Below are 25726 nucleotides of genomic sequence, written 5' to 3'. Positions count from 1 at the left end.
TGTAGAATCACAAGTTTAAGAAAGATCATGTGTACTAGGAAACAGTAAATATTTCTCTTATTTCAAATCCAATCCTTTCCAAATATAAAATTAAACTATAATTAAACCGGTCACCTCTGTTTAATAAAATAGTTAATTACAGGGATACAAAAATCTAAAAATTTGGTTTCACATCAGGCTTTTTTAGTCTTTCTATTTATCCAGTTCAGTTTTAGAACTACAGTACCTCTTGTTGCCCTTGTTCAAGGAATTATAAAGTTACTGCATACAGTTATCCTATATTATAAAGGAATAATATCATGCACCTACAGGCACAATGTGCAAAGAGCCTGTTCCATGTGTTCAATACAGGGCTACTATGTGCCAGAGAGTGTTTGCCCACTGCTTCTCACTATTTGTGCTGCACTTGCCATTACCAACTGCTCTCATTTTAAAATGTAATGCAGATGCTAAAGCCCCTTGTTCTCCTTTCACAGTGTGCTGGGTAACAATACCCCTGCTTAATTGTAAAACTGCTTGTACCCATAGCAGGAAATACGTATGTATAACTTTTATAAGAAGAAATGCTTCTTACACACACATTGTAGCGCAGCGTGAACCCGACTGTTCGCATCCTTGTCCTAACGGCTCATGCAACAGTCTTACCGGCCCATGCCCATCCCATGTCGCGACCCGTGCTCCCCCCTGCGCTGCTCCAGCACGCACACACGTCGCGCCTCACGCGTGCGCAACGCATGTGCGTGCTGGCGTGGCGTACGGGGGGGGGGGGCTGTCGCGACATGGGATGGGCATGGGCCGGTAAGACTGTCGCATGAGCCGTTAGGACAAGGATGCGCCGGTGGGGTTCACGCTGCGCTACAATGTGTGTGTAAGAAGCATTTCTTCATATAATTGTAAGATCTAAACATCTAATAATGCTAAAATAAGGTTAAAAAAAATTTCATGGAATTATGAAGAAGGGGTATGTATCCGTGTGTGCGTTCTGGGTGGCGCACGGGAGGGGGGTGCGGGTCGCCACATGGGATGCGCCGGTTGGACACAAGTATGACTTGGACAAGTGTGATTTGACTCGAGTATAAGCCGAGGATTCCTTTTTTAGCACATTTTGAGTGCTGGAAAACTCGGCTTATACTTGAGTATATACGGTAAATACAAGCTATGTTGTAGGGATTAATATGGAATTTGATTTATCAGGTTATATTTTTATATTTTTTTCATATTTGTTTTTTTGTTTTTTGCAAATGATGATATGAAATAGCTATGCTTGTATTTATACTGTATGGATACACCCAGAACTATGTGTATATATCTATAAACTATGTGTATCTATGTAATCTGTCTATAAGAGGATATCCGCCAATGACTTTTAAACCAACAAACCAATAGAGTTTTGTGCTATAAACAGAACTAATATCAACTACTAAAAAGAATAATACAAGAAAAACTTTTAAAAACGTTTAATTAAAACATACAATTTTAACTGCTTGTTACACCTCATGATGCTCCATCTGTAAAGGATAAATAAGAGGAACACATTTTAGCCGTCAACATACAGGCAGAATATTTTCTTCGTTTGGTCTACCAAAGTCCTTGCCAATTAAATATGTTGCCAATTGGTTCTAGTGTCTAAATGATATATATGGTATAAGGGAAATCATGTACAGCAGCTACAGTTGATACTCCTCATACATATGAGTTCCACTTTAATGGGGAATGATGGAACAACCCATGAACTCATTATTATACTGGCCAATTTCTGGTTTCCTATTGATATGGTATGGAAGTCTCTATAGACTCCCTATGGGTCTCAGTACCCGCTTATATCGGGCTATTGGCTCACAGAACTACGCCATACTATTTGCACCACATTTTGCTTGACACTCTGAGGCCAACCCTTTGTTCTCACTGTATGCACTCTATAACCAATATACACCAGTGGCCAACTATATCTACATAATGGAGGGGCTATTATATCTGTGTACATTTGTCACAATCAAATCATTTTTTATTTTTGTGTCAGTTTTATAATGTTTGTTATTATGCGCTTGATTATACGCACGGTACCTAGCGCCAGTCCTCACCCCTACATCCCAGCCTGGGCTTCCGATACTGTTAATATTGATCTAACAGATCCTTCAGGGCTTGTAAATCCCTTTCTTCTATTCAGTACACTGTCACACTCACTCCTATTTCTAGGGATCCATATTTATTCCTTGACACTTTTTATTCATATTGAATGTGATGAGCAATTCCTGTCAAGATCACGTTTCCATGCACACTTGGACCTCAGGCGAGTTCCAGCCACATTTACTGGGTTTGATTTCCTTTGGATTTCACACAATCACAACCAATTAGCAATCAACTAAGAAGCCTCTGTATAATGAGCTGCTCTGTATCTCACAACCTCATTGGCTGCAGCTGGGGTAATGGGGGGAGTTGTTGATACGGAGGCTTCTCAGTGGAATTGCCTGGGCAAGAGAAAATAAATGGATGTTAAAGCCCACAAAAATGAAAGTGTATAAAAGTAATTACAATATAATGTACTGTTACCCTGCATTGCTACAACTGGGGTGTTTGCCTCAGAAACACTACTAAATTTTATATAAGTTAGCTGCTTTGTAGCCATGGGGGCAGCCATTCAAAGGAGAAAAGGCACAGGTTACTTAGCAGATAACAGATAAACCCCCATTATATGGAGCTTATCTACTAGTTATCTGCTATGTAACCTGTGCCTTTTCTCCTTTTTTCCAGATTGAATGGCTGCCCCCATGGCTACACAGCAGCTTATTTATATAGTAGTTTTTCTTTAGCAAAAACACCAGTTTTTTGCAGGGCAACGGCACATTATATTTTAATTACTTTAAAACACTTTTTTTGATGTTACTGTTCCTTTAATACTGAATTAAAAACAGGCCCTCAAACTGTACTTTCAGTTCTTTTTCTAGGCTGCTTTACAGCTACGTTATTATCTCTCTCTCAGTCACACATTATCTTCCCATTAAAAACCTTATCTAACTCTTCTGTATCTTTCTTACTTGCACGTGGTCCCGGTCCTTACAGAACTCTCCGTCTTTCATACCTGCCAAGGAGAAGAAACACAGAAAAGGCACCAGTTAGGGTTACATTTCTATAGGATGCACACTAGTGATGCACAGATTTTGAGAAGAGCAGGTAGTATTTTTTTTATTCATTTTTGTTCAACAAATAAGAATTCACAGATGTTAACCAGTGCTTACCATTTAAACCAAAGTGCAAACAAGATGATAACAAGCACAACCATTAAAATATATAAAATGATTGTATAGTTGTCAATCTTTCCTGCAAATAGATAAAAAAAGATGTTACTATCATGAAAATCAAATGGTCCAGATGGACAGATATGATGAAACCAATATTATTCTCCAATATTTTTGTTAACCAAAAATGCTTATTTTTTAAATAAAAGCAATAATATTACAGACTGTTAGGAGCCAGTTTAAGTAATTGCTGAATGGGGGGGGGGCAACAGGTTGCTTTGATGTCACAAACCCACTGGCAAAGCCTTGCCCTTCCCTATGCGCAACACAAAGCATTCTCCAAACAGCTGAATGCCCTGGAACCTCTTACTAAGTCTCCATGTATGTGCAAAGCTGCTGATCTCGGCAGTCAGGTCTGTGCACTTTTCGGGATAAAATATAGACAAAAGGAATCTGGTACATACTGAAGTATTCATTTATATAAAGCAAAGCTGCTATATATGGCTATATGATCTATTCTAGGAGAAGCCCTTGCACCATTTTCTACATTTCCAACCTTACAATGTCAGCCAAATCAGTAACAGAGGGAGAGTTTCTGGCACCGCAGGCATTGGGTTCATAAACCATAAGATGAAATGCTTACTGACACACCAAGCCCATTATATACAGTAAAAGGCAACGGGAAGTTCTAATATTGCACTAATTTTAACCCTTTCACTGACAACCAATTTGGGGCTTCTGGAACTTACATTGCCAGACAGTTTTTAACATTATGTGCTTTCTTCTTCGTCCCTTCCATGTCAGTACGCATGGGCAGTATTGCCCCCCCAGCTAGGAGGTAGGACCTATATACCAAAGCCAATCAAAATTAATCCTTACCTATAAGACCATGTGACTTCCTCCTCACCACTGTTATTTTTTGTCCTACTGAACAGGAGGTAGGATCTCCCTCCTCACCATTTTGTTATTTCACAGTTTTGATTTTTCTTTTGTTTTTGTCATTTTATTTATTTTTTACCTCTGTGTATACATAGAGGGATGATTCCCAGGTAATGGAGAAGATTTTACCTGATGCCCCAATAAGTAAAGTAAGCAAACTTTCACCTATTGGGAAGAAATGCAGGTGTGGGCATACCCATGGTCCTAGCCTTGTGCTAAAATAGCCCCCCTGCTCTATTCCCATGTATGCACAGTATGCAAACAGGCGCTTAGTGGGAAAGTATACAGGCGTGGGTATTTCCACATTCCTGCCTGTGATCAATTGAGTCTCCTTTTTCCTATGGTGTTTTGAGCCTTTGAAGACTGATATCGGACTAAAGGGCCATGGGTATGGATATGGGCTAGTGATAACTAAGCCTGAATCTGGTGAGTATGAATCTTCAGTCTCCACTGTGTGTATGAAATGCTCAGTGCACTGAGAAGCCTGCATACTAATGAGCTAATTATGTCCCTCAGCTGAATGCTGTCTGGGTTCTTGTGGGAGTTTCCATCCTGCTGACTACTCACTACTATCTGGTAAGGTGTAAGTGCTTCTTTAGGGCACTTTGCTATTGATATCTTTAGTGTTTTTACTGTAAGCCTGAGTCCTCTGTGCAGACACAGCAGGTATGGGTGCAGGTATGTGTGCTCATTTACACCAGGTGCTTCCCAAGACTATTCTAGGAGTTTCACTGCTGTAGCAGTATGGTATCTCCTTTTCTTACAGGGAGTCTGCACCTTATAACCAACCTTTCTCCACGGTTCTGACTGGAGTTTGCATTTTGCCTACAAGCCAATTTTATCCTGTAAGGTGTTTGTGTGCTTCTAGGCCTCCTTGCTATTGCTGTTTCATATTGTTAGCCTTTCTGAGTCTACCATGCAGACTCTGCAGGTATTGGAGCTCATTATTACACTGGGTACATTCAGACTGGCTGGGAGTTGCACTGCTGTAGCAGTATGGTGTCTCCTTTTCTCACAGGGAGTCTGCACCTTATAACCAGTCTTTCTCCAGGGTTCTGACTGGAGTTTGCCTTTTACCTACAAGCCAGTGTTATCTTGTTACGTGCTTGTATGCTTCTTGGGCTCCTTGCTATTGCTATTTTATGCATGTAGAATTCCTTGTGAGTCAAATCTACTGTGCAGACACAGCAGGTATAGCAGCTCTTATTTCATCAGGGGCTTCCTGGTTTAACTGGGGTTTCTGTTGTGGCAGTGTTGTACCTTTTTCCTGCTTATATTATTTCTGGCAGGCTCTGGTTTGGTCTTTGGCTTAAAAGGCAGTTTTTTCCTACCAGGTATGAACATAGTTGTAGTTCAACAACTCCTTTTTCTTTCTGGTGTGTTTACAGGTATTTATTTCTGTGTTTGCTAGCATGATCATGGGCGTCCACAGAAGGGGGCAAGAGGGGGCACTTGCCCCCCCCTGGAAAAGTAGCAAAAAAAACCTTACTTTCTGCACTGTCTCCTCAAGCCCGTTTTTGCTGTGCTCCGATTGGATCTTTCTTCTTGTGGATTCTCCAATCAGAGCACAGCTTCCTTGACAGACAGTAAAATTGACCAATCAGAGCACAGATGCACACAGGGATCGGGAGATTTTGCAAACTGGAAACAAATGAAGACTGAAAAGAAGAATCTGCAGCTGTAACTTTACCTGAGAACCAACTCTCAACTTTTGCTGCAGATTTCATCACACAGGCACTATACAGGGGCACTATACAGGGGCACTATACAGGGGCACTATACAGGGGCACTATACAGGGGCACTATACAGGGGCACTATACAGGGGCACTATACAGGGGCACTATACCCAGGCACTATACCCAGGCCTCATACCCAGGCCTCTGTTCTGCCTCTATACAGATTTCAAATGGGGGCCAAAAATATTGCTCTGTGAGGCTACAATTTTATTATTATTATAATTTTGTATTACTTATTTTTCCAAGTAGGCCCCTTAACTATTCATATTCCCATCTCTTGTTTAAACCACTACCTGGTTGCTAGGGTAAATAAGACCCTAGCAACCAGATAGCTGCTGAAATACCAAATGGAGAGCTGCTGAACAAAAAGCTAAATAACTGAAAAACCATTAAAAATAAAAGTGAATTTGAATGCAAACTAGCCCTGATCACAAACACAAATGTTTGCAGATCCCCTCACAGAAATGCGCGTATAAATACTTTAACATACTAAACATTTTAGGGTAAAAACAAAAAAGCCCCCCCCGCACTTTTGTACAGTATCCCTGGGAGTCAGTGGGAACGGCAAGAGGTAGTTGGGAGGTTAACTTTTTACGCCAGCAGCGAATCCACTAAGTGTCACATTAGCTGTAGGTCAGTCTGTGTATGGGCCATCTTTAGCCTCCCCTAGTATCATCCTGCAAAAAAAATATATATATCTCTATATATATATATATATATTTGTCTGTTGCAGGATGATACTAGCTTACTTGCCCCCCCTTGGAAAATTTTCTGCGGACGCCCATGGATCCAACCCCTCTGGGTCACAGCTCCGGAACGTTGCGACTCATTGGCAGTCAGGTTGCCGGCCCCCCGGGAGATCCTCCGCTGCAGCGTTAGGGGCACATACTGCCGGCTTGGCACTGGCTCAGGTGGGGACAGGTCGGCCCAGGTAGGGTTGGCTTGGCTGGCTGGAGGTGGGATCGATCGCTCACCGTTTGCTGTTGCTTTGGGGATGAAACTGTCATTGCAGCCTAGAGACGGCTTTTCATTGAGAAAGGGATCACGTCGCAGGCAGGAAAATGTGAGGACACCGAACGTCTGGGGAAGGGAGACACCTAGTGGCGGAATAGTGCAAGTGCATAGCCGGGCGCAATAGGGTAGCGGAATGCAAATATTAGAACAGATGTGAATCTATAGGAGCGTAAAGGGTCATGGGAGTCTATAGGAGCGTAAAGGGTCATGGGAGTCTATAGGAGCGTAAAGGGTCATGGGAGTCTATAGGAGCGTAAAGGGTCATGGGAGTCTGTAGGAGCGTAAAGGGTCATGGGAGTCTGTAGGAGCGTAAAGGGTCATGGGAGTCTATAGGAGCGTAAAGGGTCATGGGAGTCTATAGGAGCGTAAAGGGTCATGGGAGTCTATAGGAGTGTAAAGGGTCATGGGAGTCTATAGGAGCGTAAAGGGTCATGGGAGTCTATAGGAGCGTAAAGGGTCATGGGAGTCTATAGAAGCGTAAAGGGTCATGGGAGTCTATAGGAGCGTAAAGGGTCATGGGAGTCTATAGAAGCGTAAAGGGTCATGGGAGTCTATAGAAGCGTAAAGGGTCATGGGAGTCTATAGGACTGTAGGGACCCATAGGGTTAAATGGTCCCTATGGCTTTAAATCCCTACAGGTTCATTTCCCTTAGTTGCTGGGCAGAAGGGAATGTATCTAAGTGAGTTCATTAACATGTGTGCTATTGGCTAGATGGTATAGTGACCACATCCTACCTGACTTTGGTATAGTGTTGGGAGAGGAGTGGCACCTTCCTGTTGTTTGCTTCCACCTTAGGGACAGGGTGGGTGTGTGCTGAGAGCCCAGGGCAGGGGCCCAGGCCCAGTGAAGTCGGGGAACAGGGCCCCGTGAATGAGGCATTGGATAGGGGCAGTTGTAGCTCCCTTTATAGTACCACTCTAGGAGTGTAAGGCAGTTAGGGCTGAGATAGAATGAGCAGCATGAGCTCCTGCATAGGATTTGCAGTTTTTCTGGAGATAGGTCTCCCAGGCCACATTGCCTGTAGTGTAGGGATCCAAGTGAATAGGGAATCAGGATAGAGAATTCCCTGAGGGATCCACTACAGGGTGTGTCGCAGAGGTGAAGGGAGATTCCTGCCAGTCTGCCCGCAGGAGAGTGTGAGTCTGAATATACACTCGGTATGTGTTGCCTGTACCACTGGCCTCTGAAGCTGTATTGTGAGTAAACCCTGTGGATGTTCAATAAACACTTATTACTTTGTTATTTGCAAGAACCTCTGGCGCCCTCTGTTTTCATTTTTCTGCATAGCAGCAAGAGAGGTGTAGTTGCACAACACCCTCACCTTCCTCTTCCACTTAGCGAAGGCCCATTCTGGGTAAGAGAGTACAGTGTAACCCATGTTCTACTGGTACTAGTCCGGGAAGGCAGCTATTGAGCTGAAATAGAGGTTACAGGACCATAGAGGTTCATACACATCCCTGCCCCAAAGAACAACCTGATGCTGTCTCACTTGTGTTACTGATGTTGATGCTGGCAATTCCCACTCACATACACCTGTATGTAACTCTGCGCTGTTGCAAAGCTATAATGCCAGTCTGGGTGAGTTACTGACTCTCCTAACTGCCCCTTTAATATCACTTTGACTGTCACATCCATGGCACATGGCACCAGTAACACCAGACTGGGCCAAATTTGATACCAATTCTAATATGAGGAGTTTGTGTGGCCTGTACAAAGAGATGCCATAACACTATACCAGCATGGGTATTCCTTGGTACTAAGCATTAGCCAGCAGGAACAGCCCTCTGTGTTTGCTCATAGCCTGTATATAGGGGGAGATACAGTAACACCATGACAGTGTGTCTATTTCAGAAAGAACAGCCCCCTAACTGTGCCCATAGCCTGTATAGAGAGATACTATAGGGCACTGCCCTTGGAAGGCTACCAGGCTGCCTACTGTATAAATACCCAGGCCCAGACTCAGAATAGCCCCTGGCATTTCAAGCACACAGAGGCCCAAACAGACCCCCCCAGGCCCAATAAATAGTGACTGTCTATGGCACCTTACAGCAGCCCCCCTGGCATTTGAAAGGAAAAAAGTTCAAAAAACTCTGCAACTTTGAAAGGAAAAAGGGGGTGTTTATGGCAATGGAAGGTGTTCATCGTGTGATTTACTTCTGTTGAGTGTCAGGCTGGTGAGGCTCAGTGTCTGTGCTGTGTGTAAAGGGTAAGATATAACTGCCATTTTCTCCATTACAAATCAAATGTCCAACGGGGCACTAGGGCAAGCTGAACCCTGCCAGTATGTAAGTTGGAATTATCTGGCTAATTGTAACCATGTAACCTTTTATTGTGTTGGGTTGGGAACCCCCAAATACTGTCCCACTTCCACTGATTCCTATTCTTAGCGCCCCCTATTTTCTAAACGCTACTCCTCCTACAGTTTTAGGGGTACAACACCTAAACTCCCCACACTTAACACCATGACAGTGTGTCTATTTCAGAAAGAACAGCCCCCTAACTGTGCCCATAGCCTGTATAGAGAGATACTATAGGGCACTGCCCTTGGAAGGCTACCAGGCTGCCTACTGTATAAATACCCAGGCCCAGACTCAGAATAGCCCCTGGCATTTCAAGCACACAGAGGCCCAAACAGACCCCCCCAGGCCCAATAAATAGTGACTGTCTATGGCACCTTACAGCAGCCCCCCTGGCATTTGAAAGGAAAAAAGTTAAAAAAACTCTGCAACTTTGAAAGGAAAAAGGGGGTGTTTATGGCAATGGAAGGTGTTCATCGTGTGATTTACTTCTGTTGAGTGTCAGGCTGGTGAGGCTCAGTGTCTGTGCTGTGTGTAAAGGGTAAGATATAACTGCCATTTTCTCCATTACAAATCAAATGTCCAACGGGGCACTAGGGCAAGCTGAACCCTGCCAGTATGTAAGTTGGAATTATCTGGCTAATTGTAACCATGTAACCTTTTATTGTGTTGGGTTGGGAACCCCCAAATACTGTCCCACTTCCACTGATTCCTATTCTTAGCGCCCCCTATTTTCTAAACGCTACTCCTCCTACAGTTTTAGGGGTACAACACCCAAACTCCCCACACTTCTTCGCCCTATAGCAGAGCAGGTTGTTTGTGTGTTTCTAAGGGATCCCGCCCCCGTCTTCTTGGGGAGCCTCTCCGAACCCCCCAATTATCCCATTGACTCTGACAGGGAAGATTTTTAAACTGCTGCCACACTTACAGCTTTGAAGCTACAAACTTGAATCACATAGTCATGGGGTCCGTCTGAATGAAAATATAATGATTGTTGGATGTCCAAAAGTGGGCAGAGCTGTGAACAACCAATCAGGTTTTACCTAATGACTTTCAATGGGGAAATCCAACCTGCTGCCATTCTCACAGTATTAACCCCAGGGTCCCCAAACTTTTCACAGTTGGACACTAGACTGCAGACTTTCATTGGTTTACATTTAAACTGCTGCTATTCTTTAGATATTAATACTAAGGATTCTTAATAAATCATTGTTTTTTTAATCAAATAACTTTCAGGAGTTTATGTGAGTTTCCAAAAACACGGGTTAGTAAATGCCCCCCCATAGTTTCTCGGGTGTCTCAGCAAAGCAAAACTCCAGTCCCCCCTCCCTGTTCCCCCAACCTTTCCCTGTCTCTCTAATAAGCAAACAGAGCCGCTCAATGTCACACAACAATGGAACGTTTATTGTATAAATGTGCCTCTTTACAAAAAGAGAAAAGATTTAATATTTTTGTCAGTCCTCTGTTTGAAGGGCAACATCTATTTGATTTATGTGCAGAATGTTGATAGAAGCGCATGAAAATAAAAAATAAAATATATAGTGCAAAAAAGTAATATACTGAACACAATAATAAATATGGTGAGTGCTTTTGGATGAACACCACAATATATGTGACCCCAGCTATATATATGTTCAAACTGCTCACCAGAACAACGTATCAAAAGAGCATATAAACCACACCCAGCTGGGCTTTTGATTGAAGTGAGATCCAATTCAGCGATGTATATAGAAAATGAGGCAAATATAGTGTAAAACTGTTTAATAAATATAAAAGGCCCTGCGCTCTGCAGGCTACTTACAGTACAGTAGTAGTATAGGAGTAAAAACAAACGGAGTATCCTCCAAAGCTCTATTTGATTTAGCATCAGATGCACTTACAAATGCTTGCAAGTGTTTTCTGAATTCCATATTTCTTTCCTTTGCTGCAGAAGAGGCTAGCCATCGGGGACCAGATGTTATTGTGGGGCCCGAGGATGATAAATGGGCCCCTGTGCCCCTACCCCACCCCCCGATGGCTGCCTTGTAGCAGAATTAAGTGTAAAACAACTGTACTTTTCCGAGTCTATCTTGGAAACGTTTCCCCAACTCATCCGAGTGGCTTCTTCAGTTCAGATGGCAGGTAGGGAATTCCCCGGCACTTAAACCCTTGAGGGTAGAACAGTCACAGACATCCAACCGCAATGGTTCCATTGAACGTATCCAGTTAGGGGTTGGCTGAAACTGACAGGGGTAAGAAGGTGAGATCCAGTCACAGTGGTACCATGATTCCCATTGATGCGGGTTTTAATCCTTCAAAGTACGACTGGAGCAGAACAGTCACAGACGTCCAATCACGACGATTCCATTAAACTTATTCGGTGTGTGTTGGCCTGGTCTCTTTGCTTGTCTTTATTGATGAGCCAATGGCTGTGAATCCATGCCTGCCGAAAAAACTTGCTCATCGCAACCTGTCTCTCATTTAGTTTCCATAAAGGCCCAGTCTGGGGGCCCACAAGTTCTCAGAGCTCCTTTTAGAGGTTTGTATTCCTTCTCTTCAGCCTCTGCATTGGGTGCCACAGTTTCAGCCCAATGGTGCCAAGTCCTAATAACGCCAAGTTTATGTTCCAAAGGGCGGTGGGAATCAAACAGCAAGTAGTGCTCTTTCAGTTCCCTTGAAGGTGCCCAGGGCTTTCTTTTCCACTTCTTTCATGTAACAGTTCACTACAACTGGTTAGAGATGTAGCGACCTGTTCGCCGGCGAACTAATTTGCGCGAACATCAGGTGTTCGCAAGTCCGCAAATTCGCGAACTTTTGGCGATGTTCGTCATTTTGGGTTCGCCGCGTTTTTTTTTGTGCTGCGTTTTTTTGCTTCGGTTTTTTCCGCCGCATTTTTTTGCTTCGGTTTTTCGCCTTTGCGTATACATAGGAATAGCTTGCGGGTTTTTTTGGCGTTATTTTTTGGCTTTTTTTTACAAAGTATTTTTCAGAGAAATTTTTGCCCTTGATCCCGCTCCTGCATGCCACTGTCCAGGTCGTGGCACCCTTTAAACAACTTTAAAATCAGTTTTCTGCCCAGAAATGGCTTTTCTAGGTTTTAAAGTTCGCCTTCCCATTGAAGTCTATGGGGTTCACAAAGTTCGCGAATATTCGCGAGTTTTGCCGAAAGTCCACGAACGGGTTCGCGAGTTTTGCCGAAAGTCCGCGAACGGGTTCGCGAACATTTTTGGTGATGTTTGCTACATCACTACAACTGGAGACACAGGCAAACCCATAACACCACCATGTTTTTGTCCATAGAAAACTCCATTGTGCTTGAAGTAGGTATTGAGACACAGGCCCAGTAAGGAACAAATTTGTTCTGGATTCAGCCTGCCACATTTTTTTGCCTTGGTTTTTTCCGCCGCGTTTTTTTCGCCTTTGCGTATACATAGGAATAGCTTGCGGGTTTTTTTGGCATTATTTTTTGGGGGGTTTTTTTCGTTTTTTTTGGGCGTTTTTTTTACAAAGTATTTTTCAGAGAAATTTTTGCCCTTGATCCCCCTCCTGCATGCCACTGTCCAGGTCGTGGCACCCTTTAAACAACTTTAAAATCCGTTTTCTGGCCAGAAATGGCTTTTCTAGGTTTTAAAGTTCGCCTTCCCATTGAAGTCTATGGGGTTCACAAAGTTCGCGAATATTTGCGAGTTTTGCCGAAAGTCCGCGAACGGGTTCGCGAGTTTTGCCGAAAGTCCGCGAACGGGTTCGCGAACATTTTTGGCGATGTACGCTACATCCCTACAACTGGAGACACAGGCAAACTCATAACACCACCATGTTTTTGTCCATAGAAAACTCCATTGTGCTTGAAGTAGGTATTGAGACACAGGCCCAGTAAGGAACAAATTTGTTCTGGATTCAGCCTTGTTCTGCTGTGGAGGGTGGTGCCTTGTTTCAGCCGTTTCCTCACTCTGTCATCAACATACAATGGCGCTTTGACACCCTTACCCCGGCGCTTTCACAGCAGTTTACACTTCCAGGCATGTACTTTGAAGGATTAACTACCTCATCAATAAGAATCATGGTATCACTGTGACTGGATCTCACCTTCTTACCCCTGTCAGTTTCAGCCAACCCCTAACTGAACACGTTCAACAGAACCACCGTGATTGGATGTCTGTGAGTGTACTACCCTCAAGGGTTCAAGTGCCGGGGAATTCCCTACCTGCCATCTGAACTGAAGAAGCCGCTCGGATGAGTTGGGGAAACGTTTCCAAGATGAACTGGGAAAAGTCCAGTTGCTTCAGACCTAATTCTACTAGATAGAGCAGGTGTTACAGCTCGGCAGATGTTCTTGCTCCACCTGAGGAAGAGAAAAAGGATTTATCATATGAATTCAGTGTATTTGGTAAAATGTTGAAATAAATATATAAAGGACAAGGAATAATTCATTGTTGGGGTACCATTATCTTAGGTAACATTTTAGTCGGGTTCTCACATATATGGGGAATTTATAAATAGTTCGAGTTTTTTTTGTGCTCGAAGAACCTCAAATTGGAATTATGATTCGAAAGCTCAAATGTCTGTTATTTAAGTGCAAAAAACCTGAAAACTCCAATGTAAAACTTCACCATCTAAATGCGAGTGAGTTTATATAGAAGTAAATGGGAGTTGCCCTGGGCAAAGTCGTGCCATATTTTTTACAAATTAGTAATTTCGAGGTATTCGAGTTTTTTTTATCTGAAAGAGTTTTCCTTATTAATAAATAAGAAGAGCATTTGATATATGAGTTTATTAAATGTAGAAAAACTAACAAATTCCCCAACAAATGAGCCAGTAATATATATAATGGGTACAATAAAGTAGGTAATATTATCCCTACCTCAGGGGGCTGATGGTATTGCCCCTACTCTCTGGGTCTCGTTACAAAGAACAATGAGTCCAGAGAGCTCATCCAGATCAACTCTGAGGGGGCTCCCTCCTCGCTCTGTTGTTCATCCTGGTTATAAAAGAGAGAAGATGAAAAATGAATATTTCACAGGGCAAATGAATGCAAAGTTTGTAACAGTTTTCTTTTTCTGCTTACACTGTCACTGCTCTCCTCTGACTCCCCAGAATCAAAGTAGGGCTCGAATGGGGGCATGTCCCTTCGGTTCTCCTGGTTAAGGTAAGAAAACATTATTTTATGAGATCAACTCCGATCAATACAGAATATGATAAAACAAATCTTTAACATTTCTTTCATTGCACTTTCATCCGTTCATTGATTATTTCCTGCTTACCTCACAGTGACAGGAATGGTGGGAGGATGAGGAGTCATCCTGGTTAAAAGAGAGAGAAAATCACAAATGAATATTTCACAGGGCAAATGAATGCAAAGTTTGTAAAAGGTTTCTTTTTCTGCTTACGCTGTCACTGGAGTCCTCCGATGATGTTGGCTGTTGAAAAGACAGGAAAAGGGGATTAAAAATAAAGTCAGTTACAATCTTTAGACTACAGTCTGCGTGTTGCAATCTAACCCAACCTATAAAACTATTCCCATTAATTCAGCCCCACAGAACTACATTAACTCAGTTCCCTAGAGAAGATGCTAAAGTGAATGTTCTGTAGGGCGATCTGATGCCGGGATGGAAATTGTAATATAATTGTCTTTGCTGCTTACCCCAAAGAGTTTGTTTTGGCTCCAACTGAGGCATGCACCTTCGATTCTCCTGGTTAAGATAAGAAAACTCAGATCAGTACAGAATATGATAAAACAAATCTTTAACATTTCTTTCATTGCACTTTCATCCGTTCATTGATTATTTCCTGCTTACCTCACAGTGACAGGAATGGTGGGAGGATGAGGAGTCATCCTGGTTAAAGAGAGAGAAATCACAAATGAATATTTCACAGGGCAAATGAATGCAAAGTTTGTAAAAGGTTTCTTTTTCTGCTTACGTCATCAAGGCTCTTTTCAGGCTCCTGATAGTCCTAATGGGAATACAGAAAAAGGGGATTAAACTCAGTTCAGTTAAACTCCTTATTGCAGCGCAACACAACATATAAACGTAACCTATTGTGCCCATTGCTGCTTACCTGAGGCAGAGCGTCGCCTGCTCCCTCCTAGATTTGGGGAAAAAAAGAATAATATTGTATTAATTTAGTCCCATAAATCATTCTGAGATAAAACTTGTATAAAGGAAAGTAATATAATACTGAGTGGCGCCATTTTCACAATATGTCTCCCTTCCCTTTTACTTACCTGACAGGTGTTATTGTCGGAGGGATTGTCAGCTGGTTCCTCCTAGTTAAGAATAGAAAAGGCCCCAGATCAGATCAATTCAATGTAGTAATGAGGATTTTGAGACAGGGTATAAATATCACAAAGGGACACAGTGGGAATGGCATTAATATGGCTGCTAAATAGAGATGTAGCCAACTGTTCGCCGGCGAACATCGGGTGTTCGCAAGTTCGGAAGTTCACAAACTTTTTGCGTATGTTTGCAATTTGGGTTCGCCGCGTTTTTTTTTCTGCTGCGTTTTTTCTCTGCCTAAAACCACCGCACAAGCCACACATGGTGTTTTTCAGCCTAGTACTGGTGTAAGCAAATCCCGTTTCCATGGTGCTAATAGTGGCGAAATAGCAAAAAAACGCCGCGTATTTCAGCTAGGTCTGCCAGCTGCCTTTGCGGTTTTACGCAACGCTGTGTCAACAAAGTATTTTTCAGAGAATTTTTGCCCTTGATCCCCCTCCGGCATGCCACTGCCCAGGTCGTGGCACCCTTTAAACAACTTTAAAATCAGTTTCTGGCCAGAAATGCTTTTTCTAGGTTTTAAAGTTCACCTTCCCATTGAAGTCTATGGGGTTCGCAAAGTTTGCGAATATTCGCACTTTTTGGCGTAAGTTCATGAACGCGTTCGCAAACTTTTTTTTTTGAGGTTCGCTACATCCCTACTGCTAAAGTGTAAGAGAGCAGAAACAATTATTTCTTCTTACCTGGCGAGTCTGAGCCCCGGGTGTTTCTGGGCACTCCTGGGTAAGAAAGGGAAATGAAAAAGATGAGCGAGGTTGTATGATTTCTGTTGTAAATAAGGCCGATTGGCTGATAAGGGACTTGATTTGCGTTTATCCCTCTCTATTAGCCTTATGCTTACCTCAATCTCCTCACCAGGCTCAGCAACCTGCTCTGGCTCCTCCTGATGAAGAGCGATACGATTAGTTATGGGATCAACTTACTATAGTTCTGTAGCTCATTATCATTAATTAACTCAGAAAAATAAAATAGTTCCTTTACTACTTACCTGGCAGATGTCGGTACCAGGGGTCGGCGGCTCTGGGCCAGGTGGTGTCGCCACAACCAACCGACGGAAACCTGATTAAGAGAGGAAAATAGATCCAGATTCACTGGGAAAAGTGGCGCCGGGGATACAAACATGGGATGCACAGAGCCGATATGGAAGGGAATCAGGGAACATGTTACTGGGGCCGAGTTACCCGGCAGATTTATCAAAATTCTCCCACAAAAATCTCACAAATTTCTTATTTATTAAAAGATTCCAATGTAAAACAACACGAAGGAATAAACGCGCAGAATGATACAAATAAGAGTGCGAAAACCTCATTTGCACAAGAATATTCAATATACAATATTCAATACAAATCAATACAAAAACCTCTCGAGCCAAAATCCAATACAGATTGTTACGATTGGCCGGCGCGGCTCCCACTGACAGCTTTAGACAGCGCCATTTTGTATTAGTGTTTTTACACTTGGTAAATTCAAACAAATGGTGTAATTAGTAAAATATTCTATTTTTAGGGCTAAAAAAGGTGCGATGAAAACAAACAAAATAAGAACATTAGTAAATAAAAAAGGGGGAGCGAATAGTAATAATGTTGGCGTCTTTTCTGATTACCAGGCAGATGGTGGTCTCCGGAAGAGCCCTGGGAATGGGATAAACAAAAGTGATGTTATTTTATAGAATTAACGGCCTATCATCTATCAAGAATCTATATAAGGCACAAAATGACTAAAGATATGTTTTAGTACTGGGAAAAAAGTGCTTTTGAGAAGATATCATTCATGTGTATAAATAAATGCAGTCTGTTACAGGTGGTGGGATCCGGGGGTTTATCCAGAAAACCGTTATCAAGAAGCTCAGCATTACAGAAAGCACGTCTCCCATAGAACTTAATGTTTAATCCAAATAATTCAGAATTTTAATACTTATTCACCTTCTCTCTGTATAATTAAAACAGTACCTGTACTTCATCCCAACCTAGATATAATTACCCCTTATTGGGGGCAGAACAGCCCTATTGGGTTTATTTAATGGTTAAATGATTCCCTTCTCTCTGTAATAATAAAACAGTACCTGTACTTGATCCCAACTAAGAAATAATTACCCCTTATTGGGGCAGACAGCCCTATTGGGTTTATTTAATGGTTAACTTATTGTACAGCGCTGCGGAATATGTTGGCGCTTTATAAATAAATGTTAATATTAATAATAATAATAAATGATTCCCTTTTCTCTGTAATAATAAAACAGTACCTGTACTTGATCCCAACTAAGATATAATTACCCCTTATTGGGGGCAGAGGAGTCCTATTGGGTTAAATTAACGTTTTATTGATATTTTAGTAGACTTAAAGTATGGAGATCCAGATTACGGAAAGACCCCTCATCTGGAATACCATTTGGTCCCGAGCATTCTGGATAACGGGTCCTTCACCTGTACAATAATTATTATTCTGATATGAATTCAAAGGGGAAGGGGCTGTAGTAGTATTTTGTAGTATTTTGTAGTTTAAATTTAGAGTTAAAAGTGAGAAAGTAGAAATGATGGGGAATGGGGTCAGTAGTGAAATATACCAGTAAATTCTCAGCGTTATTAAGGGCCTGTGACAAAGTCACATATAAATCTATAGGTCAGTAAATAATAAGGTTTCAATAACACAAATAACCAGGAAAGTTGTGTTTTTTACAAATTGCTGCTTACCACAATGATGTCGCCGGTGGGTTCGTCTTGGTGGTTCTAGGAAGGATAAAATCATGTTTTATTACAAGAATAAACGAGCAAAAATAGCAAAAAATAAAAGTAAATGAAATGGCTGAAAAAGCACAAATAGTGAGCAAAGAGTGATCATTATATTGTGTTAACCAGTTCCTCTCTGCTTACCACGACGACCGCGCCGACTTCATCGCTTTCAATCTAGGAAGAATAAAAACACGTTTTATTACAAAATAAATTAGAAAAAGGCAAACAAATTGTAAATGCAATAGCTCGAATAGGACAAATAGTAATGTGATTTTTATATTGAGTGAATCAGTTATTCTCTGCTTACCGCAAGAGATTCTCTCGGTTTATTCCGTCGTTTCTAGTGAAGAATAAAAAAAAGGTTTTATTATAAAAAGAAATGAGCAAATAGGCAAAGTAGAATGAATTCAGCAATACAATAGGGCGAGCAGATCACTTGGAAATTCAGGGACACTCCAATCAGTGCTGCCCTGCAACATGTATTTATTAGACGTGTCCCTGAATTAAGTGATTTGGTCTCCCTACATATATATATATATATATATATATACTGGAACAAGGACAGCACTCCTAGGGTTTAAAGAATTGTGAGCAAAATGTAAATGCAAAAATAGAAAGGTTTATTATTCAACGTTTCGGTCTCACACAGAAACCTTCATCTGGAGTGTTTTGTTTTGTTTTTTTTTCACTCCAGATGAAGGTTTCTGTGTGAGACCGAAACGATGAATAATAAACCTTTCTATTTTTGCATTTACATTTTGCTCACAATTCTTTAAATCCTAGGAGTGCTCTCCTTGTTCCTGCTGTGCGTGTATACAAGTCCAGGAGGATCAGGCACTCACGTATCAGAAGTAAGGATGCCTGGGTGCAGAATTATAATAGAGATAATACAAAAAGGTACCCCGCACTCACAGGACTTATAAGAAAATAAACAAATTTTTATTGGTCAAAAAACTGTTTTTTGACCAATAAAAATTTGTTTATTTTCTTATAAGTCCTGTGAGTGCGGGGTACCTTTTGTATTATATATATATATATGTATATATATGGGGAAATGGGGTCAGTAGTGAATATACCAGTAAATTCTCAGCGTTATTAAGGGCCTTTGACAAAGATATATATATATTTACTGACCTATAGATTTATATGTGACTTTGTCAAAGGGCATTAATAACGCTGAGAATTTACTGGTATATTCACTACTGACCCCATTCCCCTATATATATATATATATATAATAGTCCATAGGGTGCACACCATTTGCAAAACCTGGGTGCTAGTACAAAAAAATGCATATATATATAGGTATAGATCCCTTATCCGGAAACCCGTTATCCAGAAAGAAACAGTACCTGTACTTGATCCCAACTAAGATATAATTACCCCTTATTGGGGCAGAACAGCCCTATTGGGTTTATTTAATGGTTAAATGATTCCCTTTTCTCTGTAATAATAAAACAGTACCTGTACTTGATCCCAACTAAGATATAATTACCCCTTATTGGGGGCAGAACAGCCCTATTGGGTTTAAATAATGTTTAAATAATTTTTTAGTAGACAAGGAATGGAGATCCAAATTACGGAAAAACTCCTTATCCAGAAAGCCCCAGGTCCCGAGCATTCTGGATAATGGGTCCTATACCTGTATATAGCAAGGCTATGAATAGCACTAAATGAGTGATATTAGAGTAAAAAGAATAAAGTTCTTACCCTTGGCACACAAGGGAGCCACGAAATTAAACGCCGAAACATTCTCTCAATTTCTCTCTATGGAGACAAAAAGAAATATCACTTTAGTTACAGTAATTAGTGAGTAAAATATGAGTGAAACTGTCAAAAAAAGTGAAACAGCGAAAAATCTTCAAAACATGAAAAAAGACGCACAGAAACACGACGCTCAACATTTCTTTTCACGCGTGCGTCAATTTTTTTGACAAATTGTTGCCAAATTTTTGTGCCATTGTGAAAAAAAACTACACTAAAGCCCCCACAGCGCCAGTATTAAACTGATTAGTTATTATTATCTCTTATTCCTGCTAACGTTGGCACAAACATCCCTAGAGCTCCACCTACCTCAGTCGCCTGATCAAGAATGAGCCAGTTTGGCCGCTGCTTGGACACTTTGACTGTGCCCATTGTGACATCACAATGACATCACTCACAACAAACACTAATTACATTTACTCCAACCTTTGTGAGGTTTGATATTTCTTACCTGGCGAGTCTGAGCCCCGGTGTGTTCTGGGCGCTCCTGGGTAAGAAAGGGAAATGAAAAAAGATGAGCGAGGTTGTATGATTTCTGTTGTAAATAAGCCGATTGGCTGATAAGGGACTTTGATTTGCGTTTATCCCTCTCTATTAGCCTTATGCTTACCTCAATCTCCTCGCCAGGCTCAGCAACCTGCTCTGGCTCCTCCTGATGAAGAGCAATACGATTAGTTATGGGATCAACTTACTATAGTTCTGTAGTTCATTATCATTAATTAACTCAGAAAATAAAATAGTTCCTTTACTACTTACCTGGCAGATGTTGGTACCAGGGGTCGGCGGCTCTGGGCAGGTGGTGTCGCCACAACCAACCGACGGAACCTGATTAAGAGAGGAAAATAGATCAGATTCACTGGGAAAAGTGGCGCGGGGATACAAACATGGGATGCACAGAGGCCGATATGGAAGGGAATCAGGGAACCATGTTACTGGGCCGAGTTACCGGCAGATTTATCTAAATTCTCCCACAAAAATCTCACAAATTTCTTATTTATTAAAAGATTCCAATGTAAAAAACACGAAGGAATAAAACCGCAGAACGAATACAAATAAGAGTGCGAAAACCTCATTTGCACAAGAATATTCAATATACAATATTCAATACAAATCAATACAAAAACCTCTCGAGCCAAAAATTCAATACAGATTGTTACGATTGGCCGGCGCGGCTCCCACTGACAGCTTTTACACAGCACCATTTTGTATTAGTGTTTTTACACTTGGTAAATTACAAACAAATGGTGTAATTAGTAAAATATTCTATTTTTAGGGCTAAAAAAGGTGCGATGAAAAACAAACAAAATATGAACATTAGTAAATAAAAAAGGGGGAGCGAATAGTAATAATGTTATGGCGTCCTTTTCTGCTTACCAGGCAGATGGTGGTCTCCGGAAGAGCCTGGGAATGGGATAAACAAAAGTGATGTTATTTTTATAGAATTAACGGCCTATCATCTATCAAAGATCTATATAAGGCACAAAATGACTAAAGATATGTTTAGTACTGGGAAAAAAGTGCTTTTGAGAAAGATACATTCATGTGTATATATAAATTCAGTCTGTACAGGTGTGGATCCGTTATCCAGAAACCTGTTATCAAGAAAGCTCCGAATTACAGAAAGCACGTCTCCCATAGACTTAATTTAATCAAATAATTCAGAATTTTTAATACTGATTCCCTTCTCTCTGTAATAATAAAACAGTACCTGTACTTGATCCCAACTAAGATATAATTACCCCTTATTGGGGGCAGAACAGCCCTATTGGGTTTATTTAATGGTTAAATGATTCCCTTTTCTCTGTAATAATAAAACAGTACCTGTACTTGATCCCAACTAAGATATAATTACCCCTTATTGGGGGCAGAACAGCCCTATTGGGTTTATTAATGGTTAAATGATTCCCTTTTCTCTGTAATAATAAAACAGTACCTGTATTTGATCCCAACTAAGATATAATTACCCCTTATTGTTGCAGAACAGCCCTATTGGTTAAATTAACATTTTATTGATATTTTAGTAGACTTAAGGTATGGAGATCCAGATTACGGAAAGACCCCTCATCCGGAATACCAATTGGTCCCGAGCATTCTGGATAACGGGGTCCTTCACCTGTACATTAATTTATTATTCTGATATGAATTTCAAAGGGGAAGGGCTGTCTCTTGCCAGGGAACCAAACATATTGAAAAGGGTTTCAGCAATAATAATCTATTATATATATTGATATGTTATAGAATGTGCCATATATGGTTTGTGGTAATGAATGATTTTGTAGTTTTAGATTTAAAAGTGAAGAAAGTAGAAATGATGGGGGAATGGGGTCAGTAGTGAATATACCAGTAAATTATCAGCGTTATTAAGGGCCTGTGACAAAGTCACATATAAATCTATAGGTCAGTAAATAATAAGGTTTCAATAACACAAATAAACCAGGAAAGTTGTGTTTTTTACAAATTGCTGCTTACCACAATGATGTCGCCAGCGGGTTCGTCTTGGTGGTTCTAGGAAGGATAAAATCATGTTTTATTACAAGAATAAACGAGCAAAATAGCAAAAAATAAAAGTAAATGAAATGGCTGGGAAAAGCACAAATAGTGAAGCAAAGAGTGATCATTATATTGTATTAACCCGTTTCCTCTTCTGCTTACCACGACGACCGCCGCCGACTTCATCGTTTCAATCTAAGAAGAATAAAAACACGTTTTATTACAAAATAAATGAGAAAGAGGCAAACAGATTGTAAATGCAATAGCTCGAATAGGGCAAATAGTAATGTGGGATTTTTATACTGAGTGAATCAGTTATTCTCTGCTTACCGCAAGAGATTCTCTCGGTTTATTCCGTCGTTTCTAGTGAAGAATAAAAAAGAGGTTTTATTATAAAAAGAAATGAGCGAATAGGCAAAGTAGAATGAATTCAGCAATACAATAGGGCGAGCAGATCACTTGGAAATTCAGGGACACTCCAATCAGTGCTGCCCTGCAACATGTATTTATTAGACGTGTCCCTGAATTTTCAAGTGATTTGGTCTCCCTACAATAATATATATATATATATATGTATAGGATCCCTTATCCGGAAACCCGTTATCCAGAAAGAAACAGTACCTGTACTTGATCCCAACTAAGATATAATTACCCCTTATTGGGGACAGAACAGCCCTATTGGGTTTATTTAATGGTTAAATGATTCCCTTTTCTCTGTAATAATAAAACAGAACCTGTACTTGATCCCAACTAAGATATAATTACCCCTTATTGGGGGCAGAACAGCCCTATTGGGTTTATTTAATGGTTAAATGATTCCCTTTTCTCTGTAATAATAAAACAGTACCTGTACCTGATCCCAACTAAGATATAATTACCCCTTATTGGGGGCAAAACTGCCCTATTGGGTTTATTTAATGGTTAAATGATTCCCTTTTCTCTGTAATAATAAAACAGTACCTGTACTTGATCCCAACTAAGATATAATTACCCCTTATTGGGGCAGAACAGCCCTATTGGGTTTATTTAATGGTTAAATGATTCCCTTTTCTCTGTAATAATAAAACAGTACCTGTACTTGATCCCAACTAAGATATAATTACCCCTTATTGGGGGCAGAACAGCCCTATTGGGTTTATTTAATGGTTAAATGATTCCCTTTTCTCTGTAATAATAAAACAGTACCTGTACTTGATCCCAACTAGATATAATTACCCCTTATTGGGGGCAGAACAGCCCTATTGGGTTTATTTAATGGTTAAATGATTCCCTTTTCTCTGTAATAATAAAACAGTACCTGTACTTGATCCCAACTAAGATATAATTACCCCTTATTGGGGGCAGAACAGCCCTATTGGGTTTATTTAATGGTTAAATGATTCCCTTTTTCTCTGTAATAATAAAACAGTACCTGTACTTGATCCCAACTAAGATATAATTACCCCTTATTGGGGGCAGAACAGCCCTATTGGGTTTATTTAATGGTTAAATGATTCCCTTTTCTCTGTAATAATAAACAGTACCTGTACTTGATCCCAACTAAGATATAATTACCCCCTTATTGGGGCAGAACAGCCCTATTGGGTTTATTTAATGGTTAAATGATTCCCTTTTCTCTGTAATAATAAAACAGTACCTGTACTTGATCCCAACTAAGATATAATTACCCCTTATTGGGGCAGAACAGCCCTATTGGGTTTAAATAATGTTTAAATAATTTTTTAGTAGACAAGGTGTGGAGATCCAAATTACGGAAAAACTCCTTATCCGGAAAGCCCCAGGTCCCGAGCATTCTGGATAATGGGTCCTATACCTGTATATAGCAAGGCTATGAATAGCACTAAATGAGTGATATTAGAGTAAAAAGAATAAAGTTCTTACCCTTGGCACACAAGGGAGCCACGAAATTAAACGCCGAAACATTCTCTCAATTTCTCTCTATGGCGACAAAAAGAAATATCACTTTAGTTACAGTAATTAGTGAGTGAAATATGAGTGAAACTGTCAAAAAAAAGTGAAACAGCGAAAAATCTTCAAAACATGAAAAAAGACGCACAGAAACACGACGCTCAACATTTCTTTTCACGCGTGCGTCAATTTTTTTGACAAATTGTTGCCAAATTTTTGTGCCATTGTGAAAAAAACTACACTAAAGCCCCCACAGCGCCAGTATTAAACTGATTAGTTATTATTATCTCTTATTCCTGCTAACGTTGGCACAAACATCCCTAGAGCTCCACCTACCTCAGTCGCCTGATCAAGAATGAGCCAGTTTGGCCGCTGCTTGGACACTTTGACTGTGCACATTGTGACATCACAACGACATCACTCACAACAAACACTAATTACATTTACTCAAACCTTTGTGAGGTTCAAACCATTGTGACATCACATGTGCAACTGACTGGGAATGTGGGTTACATACATATAGTTACATAGGGCTGAAATAACAATGCCAGTCACGTGACCAGCCCCAGCTGGGAATGGGTTTCATGTTACAGATACAAATGGCAGTTGAAATGGCAGATCTGTATTCCTGCACAGGCAGCGATGGGTTAATGTCTGTATAATAAATCAGCACTTGGGCAAAAACTGCCCCCAGCAGGGGGAAATTAACCACCGTTTGTCGTAGGCCCATGAATGAGGTGTCAAACCGTGCGGCTTATTCGGGAATGGGGTGCTATGACTTTTCTGAGGGGTGGGAGGTAATTGCCCCAGCATAGGGGATGCTGGGACATGTAGGACAAGGACACTTATAGGACTACAGGCTTTAGGTCTGATAGGGGATGCTGGGACATGTAGGACAAAGACACTTATAGGACTACTGGCTGCAGGTCTGATAGGGGATGCTGGGACATGTAGGCCAATGACAGTTACAGGACTACTGGCTGCAGGTCTGATAGGGGATGCTGGGACATGTAGGCCAATGACAGTTATAGGACTACAGGCTGCAGGTCTGATAGGGGATGCTGGGACATATAGTTCAATGACAGTTTTAGGTCTACAGGCTTTAGGTCTGATAGGGGATGCTGGGACATGTAGGCCAATGACAGTTATAGGACTACAGGCTTCAGGTCTGATAGGGGATGCTGGGACATGTAGTTCAGTGACAGTTTTAGATCTACAGGCTGCAGGTCTGAGAGGGGATGCTGGGACATGTAGGCCAATGACAGTTATAGGACTACAGGCTGCAGGTGTGAGAGGGGATGCTGGGACATGTAGGTCAGTGACAGTTTTAGATCTACAGGCTGAAGGTCTGATAGGG

General features: G+C 41.0%; 2 long non-coding RNA genes across 2 annotated transcripts; both read right to left on the bottom strand.

Annotated features, from left to right (window-relative positions):
• Positions 1-1442: 1442 nt before the first annotated feature.
• On the bottom strand, positions 1443-4025 carry LOC105946069. The gene is made up of 4 exons (XR_001169602.2): positions 3986-4025; positions 3237-3318; positions 3036-3079; positions 1443-1508 (listed from the first exon to the last, which is right to left on the bottom strand). It is a non-coding gene; the product is annotated as an uncharacterized LOC105946069 (long non-coding RNA).
• A 14059-nt stretch (positions 4026-18084) lies between these two features.
• On the bottom strand, positions 18085-20398 carry LOC116410285. The gene is made up of 3 exons (XR_004222240.1): positions 19918-20398; positions 18515-18547; positions 18085-18381 (listed from the first exon to the last, which is right to left on the bottom strand). It is a non-coding gene; the product is annotated as an uncharacterized LOC116410285 (long non-coding RNA).
• Between the last annotated feature and the right edge of the window lie 5328 nt (positions 20399-25726).

This window comes from Xenopus tropicalis, chromosome 4 (assembly GCF_000004195.4).
Source record: "Xenopus tropicalis strain Nigerian chromosome 4, UCB_Xtro_10.0, whole genome shotgun sequence".
NCBI lineage: Eukaryota > Metazoa > Chordata > Amphibia > Anura > Pipidae > Xenopus > Xenopus tropicalis.
This window is presented reverse-complemented; position numbering and strand designations above follow the sequence as displayed.